We start from the raw sequence: 9,701 nt of genomic DNA, 5'->3' as shown, positions 1-9,701 counted from the left end.
CATTCATAGACAAAATAAATAAATAAATAATTTTGAAATATTAAATATTTAAAATTGCATTTATTTGAATTATTAAAAATATATTTAGGCTATTTGGTCATAAATTAACTGTTAATGAATACATTTTGAATTTATTTAGGCAATCAAATTTAGGCTTTAAATTTTTCGGTTAGGGTTTGGATACCATTTATATTATTATTAGCAGTAATTGATGTCACTTTTGATGAATAAAACGTGTGTATACTTTATTGGTTGCATTAATATCAAAGGTCCTCAGTATAAAGTACCCAAATAATATATGTTAAACCTGTAGGCAAAACATTAATGTACGTCTGCACTTAATCAATGCTATTTAAGGCCCAAAATCAAAATATTTTTAGTACAGAGAAGCTGTAATACTTTAAATTGTAACTTTGGCAATAGTAAGTAGATTTCAGTTATTTATCTGTTTTTATCATAAAGAATAACAACAACAATAATGATATTAATTACAAATTTCTATATAGTGCCAATTCCAAATTGGGCTTAGTTACTGAATAACACATAATGTTAATAGTTTTTGACATGGCCTCATTTGTTTAACATCCCATAGCCAATTTTGGTGCAACCCTTTCTGTAAAAATTTGATGAAAAGGTAATGTAAATTATTGTATTTTTAATTGCGAAATTCTTTGTGGCTTATTTTGCAATGGACATTTCAATTGTTGATAACGTTCCCATTACTTCACTTTGTTACTTTGTTTTAATAATTGTTTGTCAATCAAGCTTTCTATTAAATTTATTGTATTGAATGTTAATAGTAAATTGTAAAAAAGAATTGTTGATAACTTTAAATATGTTCCCTCTACTCTGGACTTTAAATATTAAATATTTTAATTACAAATATATATATATTATATATATTTAAGTTACTGGTACTTTGCATACTGTTTTAATAATTGTTACTTATGTTTTAATTGTTTGTTAATCTTTTGATTTGAATTTTAGTAAATTGTAAAAATTTAAATATTTTCCCTCTGCTCTAGACTTATAAATTGTTGTTACTTTGCATACTGTTTTAATAATTTTTTGATGTGAATTTTAGTAAATTGTAAAAAAGAATTGCTGATAACTTTAAATATTTTCCCTCTGCTCTGGACTTTAAACTTTGTTACTTATGTTTTAATAATTATTTTCCCTTTCCATTAGAAAGAATTGAAATAAATATTCATTGTATTTAATTTAGTATTCTTGTTTATTCATTGTAAAAAAGAATTGAAATAAATAAATATTCATTGTATTGAATTATTTCTTGTTTCTTCATTGTTATCAATTGTAAAAAAGAATTCATTGTATTTAATGAAGTATTTGAACCAGCAGCAGGATGGTAAAAAAAAAAAGCGCCCTCGAATAAAAAAGGCCCTAAATATGACTAAGTTATTTGGCCACAAAAATCTTGGGATTCCTGGTAAAAATAGTGAAGAAAAGCGCCCTCTAATAGCCTTTTCAATCCAAAGTTTTTTGGCGTCTCTTAATTGTCAATGGCGATGAGAAGCGCCCTCTAAAAGCCAAGTTACATTGAAAACGCAGAGAAACTGGCTATTAGAGGGCGCACTCTACCTTCACTATTATAGAATTAATGACAAATAAAAGACATCCAAAAACATTGAAATGAAATGGCTATTGAGGGCGCTTTTCAGCACCACAGGGAGCCCCTCTAAAGTCAGGCTCTGGAGGAAAACATTTTTTGATAATGTTGTAGAACTGTTTTTTCTGTTAGACATAAAAAAGTTGGCGGTTATTCTACTTTTCATTCAATTTATTTGAAATTCATATAACAAATTTCAAGGATAAAAATACAAAGTAACTCAAAGTCAAACTTATTTCCATTGTGGTCCTTCTACAACCTCTCAAAAATTGTTTTCCTCTGGAGTCTTTAAACATCAATTTTAGGAGACCCTAGAAATTGGCTTTCTATTACAGCGCACTCTGCAGCACGACTTTTAATAGAAATTTAAGGGACATGGGAAAAATTAAGCCTTTTTTATTCGAGGGCGCTTTTTTCATCTTACCTGCATCCATCAGTACAGTAGTCCTCAAACTTGCATCAGTCGTCCTCAAACTTGAACAGCAAAGAAACATCAAAACAGCACTACTTGTATTTTTTATTATCTTCATAACCAAATTCATTACATACTGTAAATTATTAGGCATTAACAATTCATTATACAGAAAATTAAATGCTCTGCTAGGCCTGTATTAATAAATTATAGTAGTTTTCAGGTTCCTCTGATTGTGATAAGACTGTAAATTCATTTTTTAGTACAATGTAATTAGTTTTCGAGAATGAAGTAAGTTGTCTTGATGCTGCAATAACATTACATAAATAATAAAATCGCTGTATGTTTTCTTTCACAAATTCATTATACAATAAATTAACAGCTCTGCCAGGCCTATATTAATAAATTATAATAGTTTTCTGGTTTCTTTTTGATTGTAATAAAATTGTAAATTCAGTTTCCGAGAATGAAGCAAGTTGTCTTGATGCTGCACTAACATTTCATAAATAATACAATCGCCGCATTCACCAGAATTGGGCCGTCGCAGTATTCAGCAACGTGTTCAAACTAAACTTCAGTATTCTTTTCTGTCTTGCATAATATTAGGCACCACAAATTACAGTAAATTAACTAAAGTTCAAATGCCGATATTTTGTTGTCTTCTTTGCTGCTGTACTTTTCCTGTCTTGCAACTCTAATGCTGCATCTGCCAAAAATATAATTTAAAAAGAATTAGATACAAACACAATATAATACAATATATACAGTAATTATAATTTCATAAGCTTCTACTTACAGTACTGTTAATTCTTTGATATATCTCAAAGTTACTTGTATCTTGCAGAAAAAATTGTCTGTCCTGGAAAAAAAAAATTTGATGTTTTTTAGTATCAGCGTACTGAATGCTTATTACTACCATTAAAAATGTGTTTTATTAATTTTTTTGGTAATTTATCCAGTATGGATTTGTATGTTACTGCAGAAAGAGCAAGTTTTTTTTGGTTTTTTTTCATTTACTGGGACAATATGTCTTTAAACTTTAATCAAAACCTGGTACAGTAATCATGATTTCAAACCTCATGTTAACATATGAGCGAAAAAAATTGTAACGGCCGCTGTTTGTCGCAAATTTTTCTAATTTCGCACAAGCAAACAAAACATTCAAGAATAAGAATTAGAAAAGTATATAACCAAATGAGACTTAAATAGTAAAGATGTGTGTTAACGGCATAGATACAGTATATGTAGGTTTATACTTTTGCCGAGAGATACAAGGCGCTGACTGTATTACCCATTTTCCCACTCCCTGGCGAGTATTCCTAGTCGTGCGTAATGCCAAAACAGACTAATAACTGCAATGCCACATCATCCTACCAAGTACCCATTCATACACCTGGGTGCAGATGTAAGTGCCTTGCACAAGGGCTCAAGCTAAAGGTATATGAAGCGCAGCTATAGAACTTAATTTTGATGGAATTGAATGTTATCGACACCAGTGGCTTTACTGATGTCTAAATATGAAATTATTTCCAGAACTTCATCAGCGGTAATCGGTTCAAGTAAATAAGGATTTTTATAACAAGGTTCACCCAAAATCGAAAAACACATGACACACAAACTAACCTGTATGGAAAGGCATAATGGGCATTTTATAAACTTCCAAGTTACAAATATTTTATTATAATACCAGTACTTGCCTTTAGTAGTTTTGTTGATTTACATCACAGAAATACCTATGAACACATCAAATTATCGAGGTTTCTGCTAGAATACTGCCTACTGACTATATCTGCCGTTATTTCACATTCTTACTCTTGCATTGCAATGTCTACACAGGTGGTGCTTCCAGAATATTAAGTGAAAATTGTTGCAAGAATGCTGAAGCATGTACTATCCATTAACTATAAAAAATAAGAAAATATTTATTTGTCTATGAAATTATTTCCAGAACTTCATCAGAGGTAAATGGTTCAAGAAAAAAAAGATTTTTAACAAGGTTCACCCAAAGTCGAAGAACACACTACACAGAAACTAACTTGTGTTGTTAGGCATAACAGGCATTTGAACAATTTCACGTGGTCACTTTTGCGTTGTAATAAGAAGCCCATGGGCTTCTTTTCAAGGCTAATTTTGCAAACTAAAGAGTTGGCTTCAATTCAAAATGGACTTCATCTCGAGATTAAGCCCATTGGGCTTCAATTCAAATCTAATGAATATTTTGAAAGTAATCACTAATAGGATGGCGTGTTCTGCCATGATAAATATAAAGAATAAAGATGATTTAAGAAAATATAATTCATGTAATTTATAATTAATAATTGCTTTTTTTACCTCTAATTGTTTTGCTTGAGTATTTCTGTATTTTTAATAATAATTCATGGCTGTACTCACTATCTAGTATTGTTTTGTCGATGACAGATACAAGATCAAAGGACTTTACCTTGAAACGTGTGGAGTTGAGTGTGCTTCTGTTTAAAGTTTCGTCCTAATATACAAAGATGAGGGAGAAAACAAAATAAGAACAGGGAAATGAAATGAAGATAATGGAGGAGAAAAATGAACACTACTGTAGAAACAACCTTGTCGAAATTTCCCAACTTTGTCCGAGAATATTTAGACCCCACCCTGCATACACACTCTACAAAGAAAAAGAACTCCTATTGTTAGGTGTAATGGGCATTTGATAAACTTTCAAGTTATAAATAGTTTATTATAATACTTGCCTTTAGTAGTTTTGTTGATATATACATCACGGAATGTATGAACACATCAAATTATCAAGGTTTCTGCTTAGAATACAGCCTACGTGGTCACTCTGGCATTGCAATGTCTACACAGGTGGTGTGTCCAGAATATTAGGTGTAAAATGGCCGCAAGAATGCTGAACCAAGTACTATAAAAAGTAAGAAAATATTTGTGTAATATGCTTTTGCAAATTACTTTCCGTAGCACGTACAACTTGTATATAATCACCTTCAAGAATCCTTTTTGAAAACAAGCCAGTATTCGTCTGTCCAAGTCTGTTTCCACCATGCCATGCACACCTACAAGGAAGCTAACACGTATTGTTGGTAATGGAACATCTCATAAAATTAGGTTACAATTGCTTTACTTTAACACATATACAAGAGGCCTGTATCAACCAATAACATAATAATCAACCACTAATGTTAACATGTAAACATTAATCACTTACGTAATAAAAATTAACTACTAACGTAATAAGTCATTAACCACTAATGCTTCAAACTAGCGTAATAAACTTCATTAACCACTAACGTAATAACTTACAAGAAAACTTTTGACTTTGAAAAAATGTTGATTGTATTTAACTCTCTTCACAACTTGCAGTTTAGCTCATTCGGCTAATCTGTTGGTAGCCACTGTGTGTACGCTAAACCGTGGAGATCTCTAGGTCCCCGGTTCAATTCCCATCGCTGCCTCTCCTTGTGTTTCACCTGGAGGGCTGAAACGCAAGTTACAATAGCACACCGTCTTTAGGGTGAGCCGTTTAAGCCGTTGGTGCCGCATGTGCACGTTAAAGAACGAAGTAAATTCTTTGGAAAAGAGTAGGGGCTTGTCTCCCGGTGTACTGCCCAGTCACCACCAGAAGGACCCCACTGGAAATAAATCTTCTAGAATTTTGTGGGCTATCCTGGTGTTTGTTCTTTCTGTATTGAGAGCATGGTTAAGGTGTCTGCATAGACAGCAGAAGGTCCTGGGTTCGAATCCAAACCAGGATATCAGTATTCTATTTCGTGAATGTCAAGTCAATAAAAATGATTCAATTGAACCCAAATTTTACTAGATTAATGCCTATGACATTTTAAATACTGTTACATATAATTTGGCAATGAAAAGTTTAAGTTCATAAAACAAAGATCAAATACAAAAATATAGAAATAAAATCCATTGAGAGTAATACAAACTGTTCTTTCTGTATTGGGAGTATAATGGTTAAAGTGTCTCCATAGACAGCAGAAGGTCCTGGGTTCGAATCCTGGTCCTGATTCGAATCCGATCCAGGATATCATGTATTCTATTTCGTGAATGTCAAGTCAATAAAAATGATTCAATTGAACCCAGATTTTACAAGATTTAATTCCTATGACATTTTAAATACTGTTACATATATTTTGGCGATGAAAAGTTCATAAAACAAAGATCAAATATAGAAATGCTTCACTGCATCAAATTTTATATTCAGTCAAAATGTTACTGAATGATGCATATGACCGTTTTTAAATACTTTTAACTATACATTTGCAATGGAGGGTAAAACTTCATGAAACAAACGTTTTTTTTTATTTAACTTTTCACGTAAGCAGTGTACAATATATGATTGCATTACAGTTTAATTTAAAAATTTAGCCAAATTTGTTTCAATTACCCAACCAAAAGCGTTTTATTGCAATCACGTTGCACCACAAAATTTTGGCGCAAAAAGTCAAAATCCACACCATTTGACCAGTCCTTAACCCCATCAAAAATATAGTGTGGAACGCCATTTGTGCAAAAAAGTAATACGGGATACCATTGTGCAAAAAATAAATAAGTTTTAAATAATGAATGCAATATATAATTCAAGAATTAGGATCCAGTCTATATACAGTAGATAGGCCTATTATTAAATTTATTCTTTACACGTAATTTAAGAAACTGTTCAATTTCAGATTATCTTCAATTTATTATCAATTAGATAATAAAAATAGTAATAACCTTCTCAAAGAAACACTATGCTTAGGGATACCTTTTAACCTTACATTATTTAAAATCTGTTTTGAATATAATATGTTTCAGTTCAGTTGAACTAATGTCGATGTTTAATTTTTTTTTTATGAATCTCATGTTAAAGATAACAAAATACATTTTAACTTGATGTTGCACTTGACACTCGATTGAAACTTTTGAAACTTTGACCTTTTCCATAAATTTTGGCTTTTCACATTTTGTCACTCAATTAAGAATGCTATAAGCATGGGAGAAACAGAATTATACCAAATTGTAAATGTTGATAATTTTTAACCTTTGCTCTGTAAACATTGTTGGCCCTTTAATAATTTAAAATGACTTTTGAATTCCAAAGGAATTATCCCTATAAAATTTGGGCTTAAATTGAATAATTTTTATGACTTGTGCTTCATGAACTTTGATCTTTAAAGGTAGAGGTAGGAGGCACATTAGGTTAATTTAGGTAAAATGCATTAAGGATCATTCCAGTGAAGTATGGGTGCAGTTAAAGCATTTTTAATGTTATCATTGCTCAAACCTTTCATACCCAAGATATATATTTAAAGTGTTAAACTGTAATAGATATCATTCTTGTGAAGTATGTGCTCATTTTTATATCTTGACCTTGAATGCTGAACTTTGACCTCTCATCTAATTATTTAACATGATTCAGAATACCATTAGGATAATTTCAACATTTTTTTTTTCCAAGTTTTCTTGTAAAGAGATTTAAAACATGTTTTTCAAAGTCCGTTTTTTTTGTGTAAAAACTTGAGTTATTACGTTGGTGGTTATTGACTATTACGTTAGTGGTTGATGTTTATTACATTAGTGGTTATTACGTTAGGTCTCAAGCTATATAAGGCGCAGCTATAGAAAAAATTTTTGTTGGAATTTTATTGAAACCAGTGGCTTTTTTGATGTCTAAATATATATACAGTATATATCCTGTCTCTTATACACATCTAGAAATGATAAAATTTTGGTGACGATAAAAAGTGGTGTATTGAGTACGAGGGGCATTGGAAACGTCCCAGGCTAGATATCTTAACAAAACTGATCGACTGATCTGAATGAAACTTTCTAAAAAATGTTACCATATTACAAGGAAGAAAATATTGAATTTTAGTGACGATCCAGGAATTAATTAGAATAGTTTGTAATGTTTTAATGAAGAAATTTTTAAACTTCGGTGACGACCCAAAGTAGGGTATTAATATGAGGCACAATTTTCGCTTCAATCACTGAATTACCATGATATTACTCAGTGTAGATGTACTGACCAACACTATGTCGGTTCATATGGCGCGCAATGGTTACCGGTATGAGTCTCCATGTACCTCGCTATTACCATTGCAGATATAGTTCTAGTCTCACGTAGCATTAGTCGTGAAGTTGGTCTTTTTATTGTTTTTTTTTACTTCATAATTTTCTTTAGTAGTATTTAATATTTTGGTTTTTCGTGCGCTTTTTACTTTATACTTTTTAATGACTTTTTTTTTGCAAATAGTTTTGCACATAGTTTATGTAAATTACAAAGGTCTTAAATTATATTTTAGAAATATCTTGCTGTTGTCAATGTACTGTATATAGTTAGTTTTCAGATGATAGATCGAACATGAATGTTATTATTGAAAAAAAATTGATTGATTATTTGTTATAATCTATTAACCATATATATCTATTCTGTTTCGTTTAATAATTGAATGACCAATTGGTTGGTTGACTAATACTGATTTTTTTTTAATATTCATTTTGGCAAAACAAATAACGGTTGATCATTTTCGTCTTTTTTAAATTTTGGCACTGTTTTGATAATCGCTTGTTTTGTTTTTGTTTGTTTTGTGTGTGTAATTGGTACACACATACAGAAATTGTTTTATTCTGTGTGCTCCTTGGTCACTCATTTTGAATTTTGAGAGAATTACCAAGTAAATATTTATTGAATTGAATATTTGTTTATACAATATTTTAATTCGTTATCAGTTTCAAATAAACTTAGAACTAGATAAAAATTGTAAATGCTCAAATTTTATCAACTAATAAACATTTAAAAAAATATCATTCCCATATTTATTTGCATATTTGTAGTTAAACGCTTGTAAATCAATTGAAACTAATTATTCCCATAATTGACGTTTTAAAATTTGATATATTTTAAATTATATCTTCATTTGTTGAAGTTAGATGTTTTATTTGTTGTTGGTTGCCTACCATTAATTAATGAAGATATTAGACCTCTATGATTGTAAAAACAATATGCTTTAGAAATTGAAACAGAAATCAAAACCGTGTTGATTTCATTAAATACACCAGAAAAATTTAAAAGCTAAGAATAAATTCTACAATTTCTCAAAATACCAAATTTAATCAAATCAATAAAAGGACAGAAAATAACACCATTTTAATGGATACAAGCATTATTAATATAAATTATTATTATTATTATTATTATTGTTATTATTATTAATATCAATCTTATTAATTATCATCATCATCATTATTATTATTATTATTGTTATAGTTATGATTATTATTATTGTTATTATTATTATTATTCTTGTTATTGATATAATAATTATTCTTATTAATGTTATTATTATCATCATTCTTGTTATTATATGCCTATAATAATAATAATAATTATTATTATTATTTTTATTATTATTTTCTTTTGACCATCGTAGCTATACTAACATTATAAACTATATATTTACATAATATATGAATATATAATTATATATATACAGTATATATCATATATATAATTATATATATATATAACGGTTGAATGTGTTGCAAATATCAGCAGAGTACTAAATAAAAGTATATACATATATATGTATATATTTATATATATATAACGGTTGAAAGTATATATATATATAACATATTATTATTATTATTATTATTATTATTATTATTATCAAT

The 9,701-nt window shown here is 29.5% G+C and overlaps 2 long non-coding RNA genes across 3 annotated transcripts in view; one reads left to right on the top strand and one right to left on the bottom strand.

Annotated features, from left to right (window-relative positions):
* Positions 1-9,701, top strand: part of LOC117104142 — a 52,493-nt gene that overhangs the window by 21,749 nt on the left and 21,043 nt on the right. The window contains exon 5 of one of the 2 annotated variants that reach the window (XR_004444707.1): positions 4,989-5,088. The exons of the other annotated variant lie outside the window; for it this stretch is intronic. This is a non-coding gene — a long non-coding RNA (uncharacterized LOC117104142). Of the gene's footprint in view, positions 1-4,988; positions 5,089-9,701 lie in introns of those variants that run through there. 2 annotated transcript variants of the gene reach the window in all.
* On the bottom strand, positions 2,121-2,900 carry LOC117104153. The gene is made up of 2 exons (XR_004444709.1): positions 2,836-2,900; positions 2,121-2,745 (listed from the first exon to the last, which is right to left on the bottom strand). It is a non-coding gene; the product is annotated as an uncharacterized LOC117104153 (long non-coding RNA).

Source organism: Anneissia japonica, unplaced genomic scaffold, assembly GCF_011630105.1.
Source record: "Anneissia japonica isolate Jap-2015-1 unplaced genomic scaffold, ASM1163010v1 scaffold1065_len1792383_cov172, whole genome shotgun sequence".
In the NCBI taxonomy this organism is placed as follows: domain Eukaryota; kingdom Metazoa; phylum Echinodermata; class Crinoidea; order Comatulida; family Comatulidae; genus Anneissia; species Anneissia japonica.
Note: the sequence above shows the minus strand (reverse complement) of the source record. Positions and strands in the feature narration are given on the sequence as shown.